This window comes from Chelonia mydas, chromosome 5, assembly GCF_015237465.2.
Source record: "Chelonia mydas isolate rCheMyd1 chromosome 5, rCheMyd1.pri.v2, whole genome shotgun sequence".
In the NCBI taxonomy this organism is placed as follows: domain Eukaryota; kingdom Metazoa; phylum Chordata; order Testudines; family Cheloniidae; genus Chelonia; species Chelonia mydas.
In genome coordinates, this window is record NC_051245.2 from 50553988 (window position 1) to 50574047 (window position 20060).

General features: G+C 41.2%; 1 protein-coding gene across 2 annotated transcripts in view; it reads left to right on the forward strand.

The window, feature by feature from the left end:
- Positions 1 to 7810: 7810 nt before the first annotated feature.
- CKMT2 (creatine kinase, mitochondrial 2) overlaps positions 7811 to 20060 on the forward strand; it is a 35208-nt gene continuing 22958 nt past the window's right edge. Inside the window, exons 1-3 of one of the 2 annotated variants that reach the window (XM_043547416.1) lie at positions 7885 to 7900; positions 9527 to 9626; positions 11241 to 11288. The gene's annotated coding sequence lies outside the window, so the exon portion shown is untranslated. Of the gene's footprint in view, positions 7901 to 9526; positions 9627 to 11240; positions 11289 to 20060 lie in introns of both variants that reach the window. The other variant, XM_007066430.3, reaches the window with a different exon arrangement.

A 20060-nucleotide genomic window follows, 5' to 3' on the forward strand; every position in this document is an offset into this window, starting at 1 on the left:
CCGTGGTTACTTATCCTCACAGTTGAAAATGTGCACCAGTTTTTTTCCAGTCTGAATTTGTCTAGCTTCAGCTTCCAGGCACTGGATCATATTATATCTTTCTCTGCTAGATATTTGTTCCCCATGTAGGTACTTAAAAACTGCAATCAAATCACCCCTTAACTTCTTTGTTACACTAAACAGATTGAGCTCCTTGAGTCTATCATTAGAAGGCATGTTTTCTAATCCTTCAATAATTCTCAGTGTTTCTTCTATGAACCCTCTCCAATTTATCAACATCCTTCTTGAATTGTGGGCACCAGAACTCGCCACAGTTCTCCAGCAGCAGCCAGACCTGTGCCAAATACAGAGGTAAAATAACTTACTTACTTCTACTCAAGATGCCCGTTTGTGCATCCAAGGATTGCACTGGCCCTTTTGGCCACAGCACTGTTCATGTTCATGTTCAGATGATTATCCATCACAATCCCTTATTCTTCTTTAGAGTCTCTCCTTCCCAGGATAGAGTCCCCCATCATGTAAGTATGGCCTATAGTCTTTGTTCTTAGATTTATACTTTTACATTTAGCCATATTAAAACACCTATTATTTGCTCACATCCAGCTTACCGAGAGCTCCAGCTGACACTGTATCAGTCATCTGTCCTCTTCATTATTTACCACTCCCCTAAATTTTGTGTTACCTACAAACTTTATCAGTGATTATTTGATGTTTTCTTAGAGCTCATTAATAAAAATGTTAAATAGTGTACAGCCAAGAACCGCTTCTTGCAGGACCCCACTAGAAACACATCTCCTTGATGACAATTCCTGATTTACAGTTACATTTTGAAACCTACCAGTGAGCCAGTTTTTAATCCATGTAATGTGTGCCATATTAATCTTATATTGTTCTAGTTTTTTTAATCCAAATGCATGCAGTATCAAGTCAAATGACTTACAGAAGTCTATTTCAACAACCCTATTACATTTATCAACCAAACTTGTACTTTCATCTATTTTCCATAAACTCACGTTGATTGTCATTAATTGTATTACCCTCCTTTAAATCTTTATTTATCAAGTCCTATATCATCCAACCCCTTATCTTGCCCAGAATTGATGTCAGGATGAAAGGCTATAATTATCCAGGTCATCCCATTTACCATTTTAAAATACTGGCATGACATTAGCTTTCTTCCAGTCTTCTGGAATTTTGCCAGTTTCTAAGACTTATTGATATTCATCATTAACGGTCCAGTGAGCTCCTCCTCCAGCTCTTTTAAAACTCTGAGGTAAATAGCTTTAAGCAATAAACAGTGAGAGAACGTCAGACCTGTGTGAGATGGAGGTAAATTTGGCTCCTAAAATGAATGACACGCCACAAAATCAGGAGCTATTATTTGGTTTGCTTTGCAATAATATTTTCTACAATCTTTTTCACTTTCCAGAATGTCACATATAAACCAAAATCGGTTGAGAAAGCAACTAAGCCTAGATGTTTGTCAAATCTTTACAGTGTAGAAAAAAAATTGAAAGATGTGCCAGATTGTTTTGTTTAAAAGTACTTGGGTGTTAAAAAACGATTTGATTTTCAAGCTTTTTTCCCCCTTTTAACCATTAATTGAATCCACTGCTGAGGAGCTGAATTGTTTTAAGTATCTTTCTCACTCTCTCTCCCTCTCTTTGTTTAAAGTGTCCATTATTTATTTAACACACATATTCTATATTTTTACTTTGTTGCAAGAAAATGACTACTAAATGCACTGTAAACTTATATAGACTTGCCAGTACCATGAAATCTCCCTCTAAGTTATCTGCAAGCCTACATTTTAAATCCTACTTTGTGAGAAGGCAGAAAGATTTAGTTGACATAAACTGTGTGAAATACTCAACTTGAGACAAAAAAGTAGTTGAAATCAGTCTTTATTTGAGTCTGAGGTGCTTGTGCAAACATGATGAGCTTTGTTAGAACTCAGGGTACATCCCCTAGAGGCTGGACCTGAAACTTTTGGCACTAGCTGGATACCTAGGCGGGGGGGGGGGGGGAATACAAAGGTAGGGAGTTGTATATGGGATTTCCAGTGTAGAACTAGACTAGCTGGGAATGGTCACATGGAATTTATTCTGGTTGCCTGACTGGCTGAGCCTATCCTGTGTGCACAGGAGGGGCAGCAGAAGTCATTTTTAATGTCTGTTCCTAGAGGAAGAGGCTGCATTTTGTGTGCTTTCTCTAAGTCAGGCACTTAAAGTTCAGATCCACAAAGCTATTTAGGTACTTAACTCCCAGAGATAGGCGGAGCTGGGGAGGTGGCATGGGAGGGCAGCCCTGTTGGCCTGACTGGAGCTGTCCTCCCAAATATAGAAGTCAAACTATGTCTATGCCCCCACATTTAGATGCCTACGTCCCACTTTTAGACTCCACTGAGATGCACAAAACTCCCACTCAACTACAGGCACCCAAACTCACTTGGCACCTAAGTTTTTGCAGTAAAAGTTCCCTTCACGCCTAAGTTTCTGCCTCTGGGCATGCACTCTGCTGCCTTACTCTAGGTGTCCAAACACCTATCTCCTGCCTAAGCCCAAGAGCAATCCACACACTAGAGGAAGACAGATGTTCATCTGCCTAACTCACATATCGGTCTCTGAGCCAGCCCAGGGCCCATTCAAAATCTGGCTGGAGGAATAAGTAGGTCTCACCTTATAATTTTTAACTCCGTGGTTAATGTCCTCACCTGCACTGTGGGAGACCCAGGTTCAATGCCCCCTCTGCCTGATGGGGAGAAAGGATTTGAGCAGAAGTCTCCCCCGTCTCAGGAGAGTATTCTAATCACTGAGCTATGGGATAGTCTGATGTGGATAGCTCCCTCAGTCTCTATTGCCAAAGTTGTTCCAATTTGGCTCAATAACTAAAGTGTCCCTAGAGCAGAGGAACTGGATCCTGGGCCACCCATTTAGGAACCCTACTAACCAGGCTACAGTGTCATTCTCCTCCTTCTTCTGCCCAATGACTCGTTATTTATCCAAAATGGAACAGCTTCAACAGGAGAGATTGAGGGAGGCCCACATCAGAACATCTTATAACTCAGTGGTTACAGCACTTTCCTGAGAGGTGGGGGAGACACATGTTCAAATCTTTTCTCTGCAGGCAGAGGGGGTAATTGACTCTGGATCTCCCATATCCCAGATGAGTACCCTAACCACTGGGCTAAAAGTTATCATGTGGGTGTGTGATGGAGTGTGCACAGGACTAGACGGGGTTAAAGTGGTCATGTCGGCCTATTAGCTCCACAGGCTGCAGCTGGTGGAAGGGGTGGGGACAGGGAATTGATTGCAAACAGGTTCAGCTGTGCAGGAACAGGCAGGGCCTATAAAGCCAGGAAGCTGGCACTATACGGCAGCTACTGCTAGGAAAGGGCAGTTAATCCCTAGGAAGAGGAAGGAGTGTTTGGAGGCTGCAGGTACAGGCACAAACTTTTGTCAACACTGGTGGGTGCTCGCACCCCCCGGCCCCTATTGGATCCCTTTCCAAGTCCCTGCCCCAGCCCTGCCTCCTCCCCCAAGCGTGCAACATTCCCCCTCCTCCCCAGGCTTGCAGCATGAAACAGCTATTTCGCGGAGCAAGTGCTGGGAGGGAGGGGGAAGAAGCAGGACCCAGCGGCACGCTCAGGGGAGGAGGCGGAGGTGAGCTGGGGTGGGGAGCTGCCGGTGGGTGCAGAGCACCCACCAATTTTTCCCCGTGGGTGCTCCAGCCCTGGAGCACCTATGGCTGCAGGGATGTGGAGGCTGTAGTCACTCTGTGGGAGGAGGGTATAGAGATGGTACACCCAGAGCAAGGAGGGGAACCAGGATTTGTAGGAAGCAGTTCAGGGAAGGAGCAGTGCGGGTTGGGAGAAGAAAGCCCAGAACTGCTGGGTGGAGTGTCCCTGGACTGGAACCCTGAGTAGTGAACAGGTCTGGGTTCCCCTACCAGCTACCGAGAGTGTGGCATAGACCAGACATGGGGCAGTGAATTGGAAGACAGCCTGGGTCACTGTGGGAACGACAGAGAATTTGGAGAACTGTACCCGGAAGAGGGAAAACACTGATTGACCTAGGCAGTGGGCTGAATCACGAAGAGGACACTGTGGTCCCTGGGACAAGAGAGGAGCTGCAGACCTGAGAGAGACATTGTGACTGTGTGCAACTATGAGAAGGGGTGTTGACCTTGAGAGCTAATCCCCAGAGTGACCAGGAGGAGACACCAGACAAGCGGTGAGTGGAGCTTCCCCATGACAGTTTTATGTGGAATGAGGCAGACACCGAACTTATTCTCCCAAGAAATGACACAGCCACCTAACTCCAGAAGAGGGGTTCCTGGTTGTGGATGGCTAAGCAGAGGTGCATTCTTCATAAGAGGGGAGGGGCTTAAGACACTCCTCTCCATTGTCTCTCCCCATGCATTGTATAGCGAGCTTAGGCACCTAACTCAAGTTTTCTGGATTGCAGTGTTGTTCCTTTGATTTCCTAGGCAAGTAAAAGTTAGGAGTGTTGCAACACTCATGTCCCTTTGTGGATCTGGGCCTCAGACACCAAGGTGATCGAGCATGGTCTAATGCGTATATAGTCAGAGGCAAAGTATTTTCTCTGCTTGCTCATGGAGGCTTGTAGTCCCCTGAGCTACTCTCCTTTGGAGTTCCTTCAGTTATATAGCCTGGAAACTGGTTTGTTTTTCTATTCCAGGCCCCACATAAGCCTCACAATAATACTACTACTTATTCCATTCCCGTTCTTAAATAAGCTGCATATTTTTACTATTTCCAAGGGAGCAGCTCTCTGAGAAAGATCTTTGATCTCTTCTGTTCTTGCCTCAGAGGCCTACTCTGATCATACAAGCTGGTTCTCAGTGTTTGTGTAGAGCTCCTTTCACTGCAGCAAAGAGCACAGGTGTAGAGTTCCACCTGCATGGATCAGCTTGCAGAATCTGGGCCTTGGTGTCTGTGAAACGTGCACTTGTGTAGGCCACTACCCTTTTATGTACCCTCATGTTTGCAGCCTGAGAGCTGATTTTATTGTAATGTTTATCATTCTAAATCAGCCTCACGTTATCGTTGTTCTGTTCTACAGGGGAAACAGTCACCCCTGAGAAACATCAAATATTGGAGAAATAAAACTGTTCTTAGGGTGAATAGTTAAGAGAAGAGCAGTGGCCTGGTAGAATGCTGGCCTCCCACAGAAATGCTAAGCCTTTATGCATAAAGAACAGCACTGTAATCCTTCTCAGGATGGGGATATTGCTTTTTTCTAGCAAAGCCGTGATCTTCATTTGGAAAGATCCACTCTCAGTACACCCCTTCTTCAGAGAAGATGGCCAATGACCTGAAACATTAACAACATTCACATTTTCTATCTAAGTTTTAATCTGACAATTTTACTAAAGCTTCAAGAGCAAAACTTTAGGGGTATGAAGTGAAATGACAAAATTGTCACCCCTTTCAAGGACTTGAGTTGACACCAGCCTACTTCCACCTCTGTACCTTGCTTCCCTTATTAAAACAATGATACTGTAATACTCCAGTGCTAATGGTTTATAACATAACTTACAGTAGCATGGCTGGCTTTTTAGACAATCACTATAACGTGTACAGTATTTTTAGTTAGAAGGGTTTGGATGCTCCTGATTCGCCACAGGGAGTACAGGTCAACTCCATTTTTAGGAAAAGCCATTCTCCACCCGTTTTTTATTGTTTGTCTAATGTATAACTAATGGAATTGAGGTCTCCAGTCACTACAGCAATATATCTAATAATGTGATGATTACTGGTCTCTCAATACTGTCATAATTCCTTTGGTTACTAATAAATTCTCTCTTGTGAAGGTTTGACTTTATAGAGCTTTACTTTTAAGCAAACAAGCCAATTAGAAAGGCCTTCCCATAAAAAATGAACAACCTGATTCACTAGCCATACTGGTACCTTTTCTGTTCCGCAGGGCAAATGGCAATGTTTTCATGGTGCACACACTATGGCTAAATGGTGATTGAACTCCCTGTACAGGCACAGATGGCATTTAGTCTCCAATTTAACAAAGGACTTAAGCATGTGCTTAACTAAGGGCTAGTCTACACTGGCAGTGCTTTAACATGGCTTGTGTGGTTGCGTCAGAGCGCTGGGAGAGAGCTCCCACCTCCATGAGGAGCGCAGCTGGGAGCGCTGTCTAAGCTGGTGCTTTACAGCGCTGAAACTTGTAGCGCTCGGTGGGGGGTGAGGAGGGGGGTGTGGCTTTTTTGTTTTCTTTTTTTCCCCACACCTCCTGAGCAAGAAAGTTCCAGCACTGTAAATTGCCAATGTAGACAAGCCCCAAGTATGTGCTTAAGGCCATTCCTATTCAGTGTTCAGCAAAGCTCTTAAGCACATGCTTAAGTCCTGTTGACTTAACGTTAAGGTTCATCATGTGCTTAAGTGCTTTGCTGAATAGAGATGGACTTAGTCACACGTTTAAGTCCTTTGCTTAATCAGGGTCTTACTATGTGGTGCTTGCATTATGAGCCCAAACGTGACCGAATGAGTACAGCCGCAGCAAAAGGGCTGAGACCACCTGAAACACTAAAATTGAAGAATCGAGTTCTCGGGGCCAAAGATAAAGTAAAGGCCCAAGACTTCTGCACAATAGTAATCTAGCTCTTGCTGGATATGGAAGAGAGGAGTGTTGTAGTAATTATGGTGTGTTTGCCATCTAAATTAATGCAACAGGAGCCTGCTGTTCCTCTCCTTTGCTGGTTTCTGTCAAAGCAGATATGGGCTCAGTGGCCATCCTTTACAGGTCCAGTGACCCCACTCCATGTGGCCAGATAGCTTATCTGGGGTGTGCACAAGGGAATAGCGGGTCTCTGCATCCAGCACATGAACATTTTTCAAAATTTCCTATGAAAAATTAAAGGTGTTTTTGACCAGCTCCATAATTAATACAAGCTGCTATAAAAATTAGTACAAACATTGAAAGTTGCTAGCGAGTTTATGCTAATTCCAAGGGAAGTATCTGGAGTTCCTTACTTTCCTGACACTGTGGCAGATGGTGCTAATTAACCTCTTATTCATTTCCAATAGTCATAGGTAAATCACAGGCTGGAGATATGTCCTTCACCAGTGGTTACTAACAGTGCCTCATCTTTTATATGCCATATGTCGCTGGACTCCTCTGCCTAAGGAAGAGATAATTCAAGGAAAGGGGGGGGGGTGACTGCAAACAAGGAACAGGCACAGAAGACCTCTGTAGATTCTTTCCTTTCTTCTTAAGGTTACCTGGGCCCATTTCTCTGCGCTGGCCAAGTTCCACTCACAGCAGGACTAAGGTTGGGTGGAGGTGGCTTATGCTATCCCTGTGCTTTCTCTAGGCAATGCCAGGTTGCCTGTAGCCCTAAGGGACTGTTCTGGCAATTAGAAACATTCAGAGCCCAGCAGGGGTCCAGTCGTGCCCCCCTGTTCTTTGGCCATAACCCTACTTCTAGAGCTGTAAGGAAGGGGTGACAGAGTTGCTACACTGGTTCCATTTCACCAATGATCTTCACTGGAGTTGGGGATTCCCCGGTGGTTGGATATACGCTAGTGGAGCAGCACAAAGGACCCTTATCACAATTAAGAATCAGGCCTCTTATTTTCTTACAATATTGTAATCTCTGGTGGCTCAGCCAATTAAAGAAAATGTTGATTTCATAAATGTAAGAAGGGAGCAGCATTGCCTCATTCTTGTTATACCTTCAAGGGCACAGTTGTGTGAACAAATGTTTCAGTATCACTAAATGAAATAGGATTGGCCAGTGGAGTAATTATGTTCCCCTTCCCCCACCATCCCTTCCTCCTCATATGACCTGGAATCCTGGCAGTTACTTACTTTCTGCTTCTGGGCTCACTGGCCAGCAAGAGGTGTCTAACTTCAGCTTCAAGGTCAGTTTAACTAACTCTTCTTGCGTTTTTGTTCTCTACAAACAGTGGCATTTAAAATGGGGAGGCTTATTAAAAATGAATTCAAAGCACCATGCATGATGGTGTAATTTGAATATAATTTACTAATTTGCATAACTACTCAGACAGCAATGACAGCAAACTGTGTCAGCCCACTATGCAGCTGCTTCAAATGGTGACACTTAAGTAGCACTTTAAATAAACAAAAATAAAATCTGGCAGAATCATGATAACATTTCTACAGTCACCCTGCAGAGAAACCACCTTAAATTGTCTGTAAATGTCTGGAGTTAGCTAGAAATGTTGTCTTTATTTACACATTAGATACAAGTTTTCTTGCTATATGGTGCAGCAGACCAGCTTCTTAGAGGTGATCAATATCCACAACTCACTGGCTTGCGTGGAAGTGTATGGGACTCAACACCTCTCCAGAAAAGACCCCATGGGCCTGATCTTCTGTTGGTCACCCTCAGTGGAACTATGCCAGTTTATACCAATGAGCATCTATCACAGAATGGTGTGGGGTTTTTTTGGACTGTTCAACATTCTTTACCATCTTTCCCCTTCTCCTTCTTTCAGTGTAAGCTGATTTTTGAATTCCTTTAAAAAGATTAGATTTTATACAGGTTCATGGATCAATGGAGTTATGGAGAGAGAGAAATGCAATCCTGGCCTCTTCATTCATGATGATGCATATTAAAGTTAAAAGCAAAATTATAAATACGGTTATTGATTTCTGGAGACTTGTTTTAAACCAACTCTGTCTGAAAGGTTAACCAGCCCATTAATGTGAATGGGAAAAATTCCCAATAACTTCAGTTGGCTTTGGATCAGGCTTTGTATGACGCAAGTGAAATGTTATCAGGTAACAGAATTTTGTTCTTTTTGAATCCCATTTTTTTATCACTTATGAGGGTCTATTTACTGCAATAGCATCATTATCAAGAACAGCTGGTTAACAGTTTGAGTTCCATGTATGTAGCTACATCATGATTATATTATCGGAACAAGCATAGCTTGAGTAATGTCACATTTTAGCTTTCTAAAGACTGAAAGGTCACGCATGGCCACATACTGACATTTTATTCAAATCTGCTCTATTGTTTGCTATTTAAAATATGAATATATACATTATCTGTGTGAACTTTTAGCTATGGCTCTGTGATGCCTTTCAAATGTCAGTCAGGATCACATGGTGTGGTAGTTAATACCAGCTGTGACTGGGCTCCAATATTTAATCTAGTTCTATTTCTAGAAACATCACTTTTCCTGTCTGCAGCCCTTCTAGTTTTATCTCCTTTGGAAAAAACACGTGCTTCCTAATATAAACTATAAATATAAGAGAACCAGAAATTTGTCCTCAGCTACATTAATACCTGACTAAGAAAATAGTGCTTATAAATGACTTCTTCTTTAGCAATTAACTCTCTAGCTTCTTTAGTCCTCTAAAGAGAACTCAGTTTATTTTTTTGGGGGGGGGGGTCAATTAGTAGTGACTGCAAGATACTTCCGCTTAAAGGGTAAAGTGGCTTGTACTTTTAGAATCACAATTTGAATCTCCTTTGAAATTTTCAGAGGCATGAATATAATGGTTTCACCCCCCTGCAGATCACAAACTCACTGTCCATAATCTGACACCTTTAGAATAGACTGAAAGAGCCTGCTGCTAAAAAGTCAACTGTCCTGGAAAACCCTGCCAAAAAAGAAGGTGATCGCTATAGGTCAGCTGTGAAACTGCTGATGAAAGTAACATGGGGAATTTTTGCATGTGTGGATTCCTACAGACTTTGAAAACTGTAAATCAGATCTTTTACAAATGTATATAAACATTAATATTAGAGATGGACCCAAACTATAAAACCTAATCTTTGGAGAAGTTCAGATCTTTGAGCTTTAAAAGAGTGTCTCCATATTTATACCTGTGTAAATGAGAGCAGGGTTTGTCTTAAGGCCTTTAAGTAAACATTCTTCTCCTTCATAATAGTCCTAAATGCAGCTAACCATGTCACGTCCTCTCTAAATGTAATGAAGAATCCTTGGAGCTGGTTCCTAATGGGTACTACCAGAACTTCTTCAGTGGCTTCAGTAATTTGTCAAAATGGGATCTGATCATTTAACATTGTATGCAGTACAGCTGATTTTTCTAGTATTCAAATAACATTTTTAAAAAAAATATGGAGTCCAGAAGTTGAGCAAAGCTCCTTCAGGAGAGACTACAGAAAAGCTGTAACCTCAAAGCTCATGGTCTTCTAGGTAGCTGCTGTCAATTCCCTGGGGGTTTCAGGTTATCCCCTGGTTAAGAATCATTGCTCTAGAAAAAGTAGTTCCAAATTGGCTCTGAGGTTTGATTACCCTTGTCTTGTGTGAAGGGATAGTGTAATGGAAGAATAGTGACAACTGCATTTAGTTTTGAAGAAAGCTGTGAAATGTATGTACAGACTCAAAACTCTATGCTATGTTTAAGCAGTATGGCTCCATTGCACTGTTACACTTATTCCCACACAATTAACTACTTTGTGGTGGAAAAAGCTGTTCAATATACGTTTACTCTACAACTCATTGTATATTGTGGATCATTGATCAAAGACTGAAGAACCCTCCTGCAAGAAGTGTACCTAGCAACAGTTGCTCTGCTGGGTGCTCTTCTAATCTACAGCAGAGACTGATACTACTTTTGCCTTCAAGTGTTACCACAAGTGAAAATGACCTTGGGAGTTATGTCTAGTCCTGAAGGTGTTTTTGTGCCAGTGGCAAATCTCACTCTCCAGACTCTTGAGTGTATTCCTGACTGTGCCAGTGGCCCAGGAGCTTGGGTAAGTCTCAGTCTTTCTGAGTCAAGTCCTGTGGTGATATAAAAGGCTTGCTCAAGGGCATCAGCCAATGTAGCCATCTCTGCTACAGATTTTAGAGTTATCCCACAGGCAACTTTTTACATTGATCCCATTGCTCAAGAACATTTCTTGAATATATGCACTGACCATCAATTGATCATAATTTTCAACTCCTTTTCCTTGTACCTATATTCTTATTAGGTCACATCTTATAAACAGTCCCTTTATGACTCATGCCAGCACTCCTTTTAAGATTTCTAAATTTCACCCTACACATTTCAGGAGTAATTTGGAACCTTTGTTAAACAGCTTTCTTAAATTCAGAATATATCAAAGCTTCCCAAATTGGCTTTCATGAAATACATTCTGAGCTTTACCAGACAGTTTTGCAATCAGTGTGGGGACTCTTTCCTCAGGAATCTTATGAATTTCACCTAGCTTTTCAAAAGTGGTGAAGTACTCTCTTCAGTGCAATCTCTCTTTGTATGCAGGACACACCTTGTCCCACCTGAGGGTTCCTTGAGTGGAGGGAGATGTTGGTGAGTTTGGGATCTTTCCATGTTTTTCTAACCGTTACAGGTTGTAGTTCCTCTCCTCCTCCTCAGCCTCTGTTTCTCAGTTCCATGGCTCGCTTATGGGCTTCAGCTTCCTGTTCCTTCAGCTCCATGGCTCTCTTATGGGTGACTTCTTCAGCTTCCCATGCAGCAGCTGCTTCTTTCAGTCTCATTTCTGGCTGCCACATCTGATACTGGTATTTGCACTCTTTTCTGCTGCCTCCAATCTGGCCAGCTCTAACTTTGCAGTTGTGTCACGGCCGCTCATTTTTATGCTGTATTATTTCTGTTTCCCTCACCTGAAATAAGTTGACTGTCTCCAGCCACCACATGAGACTCACTTAAAATCACTGTACCAAGACTCCAAGTGAAAACTGCACTTAAAATAACAAATTGTGCATATATCCAGCTCACTGTGCCGATGTGACCTTACCCAGGGTATAATCTGGACTGTTTGAACAGCTGTGGCCCTTCAATTCTCCAACCTGGAGGGGGAGGTGCCTTTTATACTGCTTCGCTGTGAGAGCAACCACTCCTGGTCTGCTCGCTCTCAGCCTCCCTCTTGTAAACGACTCCCAGCTATAATGCATGAGTGCTTAGGCTAGCCACTCTTGAGTTACACTGCAGACCAACACCAGCAAATTCTCAGTCCCAGACTTTCCCCCAGAAATGTGCATCTTGTACTGCCCAGCCCTCTCTTGGACAATACAAGCTGACATAAAGCCTGTCATTTTATTAACAGGATTTGTGCATATATTTTTTTATTATCTCAAATAGTTTGCCAAACACTTCAATTCCAACACACACTGGTTTAGATAAAACAAGTTTATTTAACTACAGAAAGATAAAGTGATTACAAGTAATGAGGCATAAAAGTTAGAATTGGTTACAAGAAAATAAAAGGTTTCAGAGTAGCAGCCATGTTAGTCTGTATCGGCAAAAAGAAAAGGAGGACTTGTGGCACCTTAGAGACTAACAAATTTATTTGAGCATAAGCTTTCATGAGCTACAGCTCACTTCATCGGATGCATTGATAAATAAAAGTAAATGCAACTAATAACTAACTAAATGAGAAGTGAATTCAAAGCAAAAGTCTCTCACCACATGCTTCAGCAGTCCTACTGGTTGAATTCCTTTCAGACAGGATCCCTCCCTCAGTCCAAAGCTGTTTCTTTGTTTCTGAGGTATTGTAGTGGCTGGGGGTAGAGAGAAAGGAAGGAAAACATGGGGCATGTATTCCCCATTATATTTTTTTCCTTTTCTTTGAGAATCATCTCCAGCTGGGATTCAGGAGATAGAAAGTCTGTGGGGATGGGAATTTCCAGCTGTTTCTTTGAGAAGATGTAAATTTTTTTGCTCACACCCTCTTTCCTGTCAAAGAATGGCCCTTAACCAGGCAATGGTCCATTTGATTTTGTTGACCCCTAGCTGAGGCATCAGTTGGCCTTTTGTCTGAGGAACTGGTTTGTGGCTGCTTTTCTAAAGTTGGAACATGTCTCAGTAATGTCATACGGTAAAATTTTATAACTTTACATAAAATGTTGCCACACATTTTACCAGGACAATAATGCTCAGCAAATTATGAGTTTTCAAATTATACTTCAAAAAGTATACTTTATACAAAATCTATCATAGTCTTGTAAAAGAGGTGAACCTAGGGCTATAGACTGTCATGGTAATATATATATTTGGTGCTTTAAAAGGCTAATTTAACAAAGCTGAAACAGTTATGAGACAAATCAACAAGAGAATTTAAACAGAAAAAAAAATTAACAAATGGGAACTGTTCAAGAACATCTTACTAAATGCTCAAAAAGCAAAAATCCTACAATCAAGAAAGAAGACTTCCCTTTAAAAAAAAAATAAAATAAAAGCCTGGCTTGGAGGGGAAATGAAAGCATCTGTCTTTTTAATAATAAATGTAGAAAAAGGAAATTGATAGCACCAAATAAAAATTAGAAGCTAGGAATTGTAGGAAATTGATAAGGATAGCAAAAGGCCACACTGAGATATTTATAGCCAGCAGAGTTAAAGACGACAAAGAAATTTCTTAAGTAAATTAGGAACAAAAGGAACCCTAACAATTGTATTGGTCCATTATTAGATGGAAATGGTAGAACTGTCAATAATAAGGCAGAAAAGTTTAATAAATATTTCTGTCTGAATTTGGGCCAGATTTATTTAAGTTTTGGAACTCTGGGAAGTTCCAGAAGAAATGACTCTTCAGTGTAGAAGACACAGTGTAACACAATCCAAATGGATAAAAACTGAAGCTAGATAAATTCAAACTACAAATAAGGTGTAAATAGTTAGCAGTGCAGGTAATTAACCATTGGAATAACTCACCAAGGGGTTGTAGTGGATTCTCCATCCCTGAAAACATTTATGTTAAGATTGGATGTTTTTTCTAAAAGCTATGCTCTAGCTCAACCACAGCTATTGAACCTGAAGCAGGAATTAATTCAGGGAAGTCCTATTGACTGTGTTATGCAGAAGGATCAGATTAGATGATCACAATTGTCCCTTCTGGCCATAAAATCTAAGGAAAAACATATGCTTCCTCTCCTCTTTAGTTACAGTCCACCAAACTCTTAGACCTCCATGAAAAAACAGCTCCTTTACCACTGAGAGTATGGGGAAGGGCCATACTGTTGGAAAAAGACCTACACCTGCCCAGTTTCCTGATAATCTAATGAGCACAGATGAACTGCATCAGCTTGATCATCTGATGGGACACCTTGCCTGATTGGCCGAGGAAGCTAACAGGCTCGCTCGTAAGCCCAGCAGCAGTTCACTGGTTTAGATATAAAGTTATATCTATATGACCAACAGATAATATAGTGAAAAATTACAAACTCTTAAATGGGATATTTGATGACCAGCTGAATTAACTTACTTAAAACTATTTCTGGAACATCCTGGGAAGTGGATAAGGAAATGGTGATAACGCTGTACAGAGTGCTCATTAGACCAATTATTGAGTATGAATGCCAGGTATTTGGACTGGCAGGAAACAGAAAGCTGAGAAAACTAGACTATATCCAAGCACAGGCATTGCGTATTGTATGTGGTACCTTCATTCCTATATGTCTGTGTGTACTACTAATAGGAGCAGGTGAAATGCCTATCAGAATGAGGCTCCTAGACTAACCTTTTGGGCCAAAGTATGAGGTAATAGTAAAGATGACAATCTGATTTTAGGGAATTAAGTGGAAGCCAGGTAGGACAAAAAAATCAAAATTCTCAATGTAAGTAGGGTACAGAAGGGGATAAAGGATCTTAATAAAAAGAAAGGATTGAAAGAGACCAAAATCTATAGCTCTGGGAAAATACTCTTATCACTGGAAACCATCCACTCTGAGATAGACATGGAATTGCATAATGAAATAACTAAAAGGAGAAGACTGATAAATGTATAAGATATAGCAAATAAATATCTTTGTGATAAGTGGGAACACTACTGCCAAATATGGCTTCAAAGAGAAAGGAGCAGGAAGAGTGGGAACAGCTTTCTGCATGCCTTCACTTGGACTCAAGAAAGCCATAAGGCAATAACTAACTTTTGTATCCATCTTTAGGCTGAGGTAGCAGGAATTATGCTAGCACTAAACTGGGCTTTAGATGTGTGAACAGCTGCTGTGTCCATCCTGTCTGACTCCTTATTAGAGCTGCAGGCAAATTACAGTGGTAAATCTGATAGCTGAAATAATATTCTTAATAAAATATTACTGCTAACAACTAAACTGGTGCCATTGGATATAACCATAGTGATAGTATGGATCCTGGTACATGTAGGGATAGCAGGAAATGAATTGGCAGACAAACAGGTCAAAAGTGCTATTAATCATGAGCAAACTGACCTAGGAATCCCCTGAAGCAAATTAGAATTTACACATCTAATAAAAAATGAGCTATAGAAGGAATGGCAAGAACTGTGGACAACTGAAACACAGAGGAAAAAATTCTGAGAAGCATGCCCACTAGCTGACAATGTTGATATAATCCAAGGCACTGAGAGGAAGAACGAAGTGGCTTTATTTAGAATTCTAACAAAATTGTGGATTAAATAGTAATTTATTCCTAATTAACATGCACAAAGGTGGATTATGTGTAACATGTAAAGTCCAGGAAACAATAGTTCATATCCTTTGGGATTATAAAAGTGTACTACGAAACAAGGTGTTTAAATAGAAAACTCAGAGGCCTTGAAGTAACAAATTTTTCCTTACAACATCTGTTGAGAATACAAGGAAAATGGGGCCCAGTAAAAAAATCTCTTCTGCTGTTCTTTAAGAATAGTGGGAAAGGTGCAAGACTGTAAGTCATGAACAAGACCAAGTACAGTGCATGGCAGTCATAGACTCAGGAAGCAAGTCTGCTATGCCACAAAACTGAAGAAGGTCACTGATTATTCAAACCATTTGTCATGGCTGTAATAGCTCCTGTGTCTGCTTGTTCCTAGCCTTGCTGCTGCCTTGTTTCCTCCCTGCTCCTGTCTCAGACTTAACCCTGGCTCTGCCTTGCCTAGCTCCAGGTAGCCTGGCTCTGACCTTGACTCCTATTCTTGATTTCTGACCTCCACTGTGGCCCTTGGAATCTGGCTTCTGACTCTGAGCTCAAGCTCTGACCCTCAGCTCTGGTATCTGACTCTGTCACTGATCCTACACTCGGTGTTTGATGCCTGGTCTAACCAGTAGGCCTGATTATCCACATCCTGGCCCCTGACATAGACCAATCTTCCCTGACAATTTTGCACTCTCTGGATTTCAATGAAACCAAAGATCTTGGTTATATACAGTGAAATGTACAAAAATGTACCGTGAAATATACAAAAAGTGAAGTCCCTGCAAAGAGAGATGAGTTAGGTTCTACAGGAAAATCTGCCTTACAGCATGGTGTTTCTGATCAAGAGATTTCTAAAGAATAAGGGACATTCTAACTAGCCTGCTGAATGTAATGATTACCATTTCAACTAAATGGTGATCCTATTGCAATACAAATAATAATGTCATTTATAATTAATATATGAATTGTACAGATGATACACCTGCACAATATTTGCAGATTCAGTGTGTGCTGCAGTATCATATGCATTTATATTCTGAAACAACAACAAGACAGAGTCAAGGGGCAGTACACAGGTAGAGTAAGAGCAAGACCCCTACGAAGACAACAGCACCAAAAAGGAAGATACTCTGATAAAGGAGCAGACCTTTGTTTACATTCTAGCAGGAAAACAATCCCCCTTAGCACAAAACGTGGCTTCCAAGAGGAGCATTTTGGTCTCTTGATCAATGTTATAGACCTGCCCAACCTAGTAGATCCTGGCAACAGGGGAAGACTGCTCAGCTGCATGAACGTGTTAGGGAGGGACAAGATAACTCTGACCAGACAGGCAGTAGCGGCTGAAGCTGTGGCTGTTCGTGTGTCATCTAGCTAGATGTATTGTATGTGAGGGAGGGGTCTCCCACACTTTTTACAGAGTGAGAGAGAGAGGGTTAGCCCGCAGTGCATCAATCTTCCCAACAGCAGGTTATTGCATTTTCTAAACCCTATTGCCATTCCTTCCTTAGTGTTTGTGCTACAGCCACTCTGATATTTCAAACACAAAGTCTCTTCACCTGTTCTCCATGCTTCACAGCTTTGCTCTTTTTAGATAGATGCTTTGTCTGCAGGCCCTTCCTTTTCCATGTCCTTTCCTTAAGCATTTATTCTTCCTTCTATTGCCAGGGTGTCCACTTTACACAAAGCATAGCATCTGTCCACCTGAATCGGGTCTATCTGTTAGCTGATGATCCAAATTATACTCAGCAGCACAGTTTGCTGTTTATTGGCCAAAGCCTGTGAGGTGTTTAGCAATCCTGGGTGGAGGATGCTCAGCTCATCACAAGATTAGGTGCTACCATATCTGATAATGTCGTAAGGTTCATGAGACAAGAAGAAATGCATTGAAATAGGAGTTAAAGAACTATCAACTGTTACCAACTTTAGAAAGTACAGTACATGCTAGTTGGAGTTTTTTGAAGATATTACAGAAGTGAATAACTTCAAACATACGTCACAATCACACAATTCCCGTCTAGTGCCTAAGTCCTCAACTGATTTTGTATGTGTAGCTCAGAGCATAAGAATGGCCATAGTGGGTCAGACCAATGGTCCATCTAGCCCAGGAGCTTGTGTTCCAACAGTGGCCAATGCCAAATACTTCAGAGGGAATGAACAGAACCAGGCAATTATCGAGTGATCCGTCCCCTGTCATCCTGTCCCAGCATCTGGCAGTCAGAAGCTTATGTATACCCAGAGCATGGGATTGCAACCCTGACCATCTTGGCTAATAGCCAATGATGGACCGATCCTCCATAAACTTATCTAATTCCTTTTTGAACCCAGTTATAGTTTTGGCCTTCACAGCATCTCCTGGCAATGAGTTTCACAAGCTCACTGTGTGTTGTGTGCAGACACTCTTTTTTGGTTTGTTTTAAACCTGCTGCCAAATAATTTCATTGGAAGACCCCCCCCCCCGAGTCTTGTGTTATATGAAGGCATAAATAACACTTCTTTATTCACTTTCTCCACACAATTTATAATTTTATAGTCTTCTATCATATCCCCCCCACCCCTGGTTACTTGTCTCTTTTCCAGGATGAATAGTCCATCTTTTTAATCCCTCCTCATATGGAAGCTGTTCCACACCCCTAATCATTTTTGTTGCCCTTCTCTGTATTATTTCCGTATCTTTTTTGAGATGGGGTGACCAGAACTGCATGCAGTATTCAAGATGTGGGTGCATGAGGGATTTATATCATGGCATTTTATCATCTGTCCCTTTCCTAACGGTTCCTAACATTCTGTTAGCTTTTTTGACTGACGCTGAACATTGAGTGGATGTTTTCAGAGAACTATCTGCAATGACTTCAAGAGCTCTTTCTTGAGTAATAACAGCTAATTCAGAACCCATCATTTTGTATGTGAAGTTGGGATTATGTTTTCCAATGTGCATTACTTTGCATTTATCAACATTGAATTTCATCTGCCATTTTGTCGCCCAGTCACCCAATTTTGTGAAAGTCCTTTGTAATTCTTTGCAGTCTGCTTAGGACTTAACTATCTTGAGTAATTTGGTATCATCTGCAAACTTTTCCACCTCACTGTACATCCCTTTTTCTAGATCATTTATAAATATGTTGAACAGCACTGGTCCCAGAACAAACCCCTGGGGGGACACCACTATTTACCTCTCTCCATTCTGAAAACTGACCATTTATTCCTACCCTTTGTTTCTGTCTTTTAACCAGTTAATGATTCGTAACCATGATTGCTGATTTTGTTTAAGAGCCTTTGGTGAGGGACCTTGTCAAAGGCTTTCTGAAAGTCCAAGTACACTATATCCATTGGATCACCCTATCTACATGATTCTTGACCCCCTTAAAGAATTCTAATAGATTGGTGAGGCACAATTTCCCTTCACAAAAGTCATGTTGACTCGTCCCCAACAAATCATGTTCATCTATGTGTCTGATAATTCTCTTCTTTACTATAGTTTTCAATTAATTTGCCTGGTACTGAAGTTAGGTTTACCTAACTTATCCTGTAATTGCCAGGATCGCCTCTGGAGCCTTTTTTAAAAAAGTGGTGTCACATTAGCTATCATCCAATCATGTGGTACAGAAGCTGATTTAAACAATAGGTTACAAACCGCAGTTAGTAGTTCTGCAATTTCATATCTGAGTTCCTTCAGAACTCTTGGGTGAATACCATCTGGTCCTGGTGACTTATTACTGTTTAATTTATCAATTTGTTCCAAACTTCTTCTATTGACACCTCGGTCTGGGATAGTTCCTCAGATTTGTCACCCAAAAAGAATGGCACAATGTGGGAATCTCCCTCGCATTCTCTGTAGTAAAGCCCAATTCAAAGAATTCATTTAGCTTCTCTTCAATGGTCTTTCTTCCATGAGCGCTCCTTTAGCACCTCGATAGTCCAGGGGCCCCACGGATCGTTTAGCAGGCTTCCTGCTTCTCATGAACTTTTAATAAAAACTGCTGTTAGTTGTTGTGCCTTTTGCTACTTTAAATTCTTTTTTGGTCTGCCTAATAATACTTTTACACTTGACATGCCAGAGTTTATGCTTCTTTCTATTTTCCTCACTAGGATTTGACTTCCAATTTTTACAGGATGCCTTTCTGTCTCTAACTGCCTCATTTATTCTCTTTAGCCATGGTAGTATTTTTTTTTTTTTTTGGTCCTCTTACTCTCTATATTTATTTTTTAATTTGTGGGATAATTTTAGTTTGTGCCTCTATTATGGTGTTTTTAGACAGTTTCTATGAGCTGGCACGCATTTCACTCTTCTGACTGTTCCTTTTAATTTCCATTTAACTAGCTTCCTTATTTTTGTGTAGTTCCCTTTCTTGAAGTTAAATGTTACAGTGGCGGGCGTCTTTAGTATTTTCCACCCTCGCACAAAGATGTTAAATCTAATTACATATGGTCATTATTACCAAGCGGTTCAGCTATAGAACACATTGTGATTGGTTTGCAGATATAAACCACAACGTTAGTAATGTCCTAATACTGCAAATAGTGACTTTCTTAATGGAATGGTGTTATTATTTGTTGTGCACGCTACATCTCTGGAAAGGGCTTCAAGGTGAAAAAATATGCAGTCAATCAATTGCTCCTGGAACAAAGCATAGGACTTCTGTGTCACATCCTATTAATATAAGGAATTGATGGAATGTGAAAACAGCTATCAAC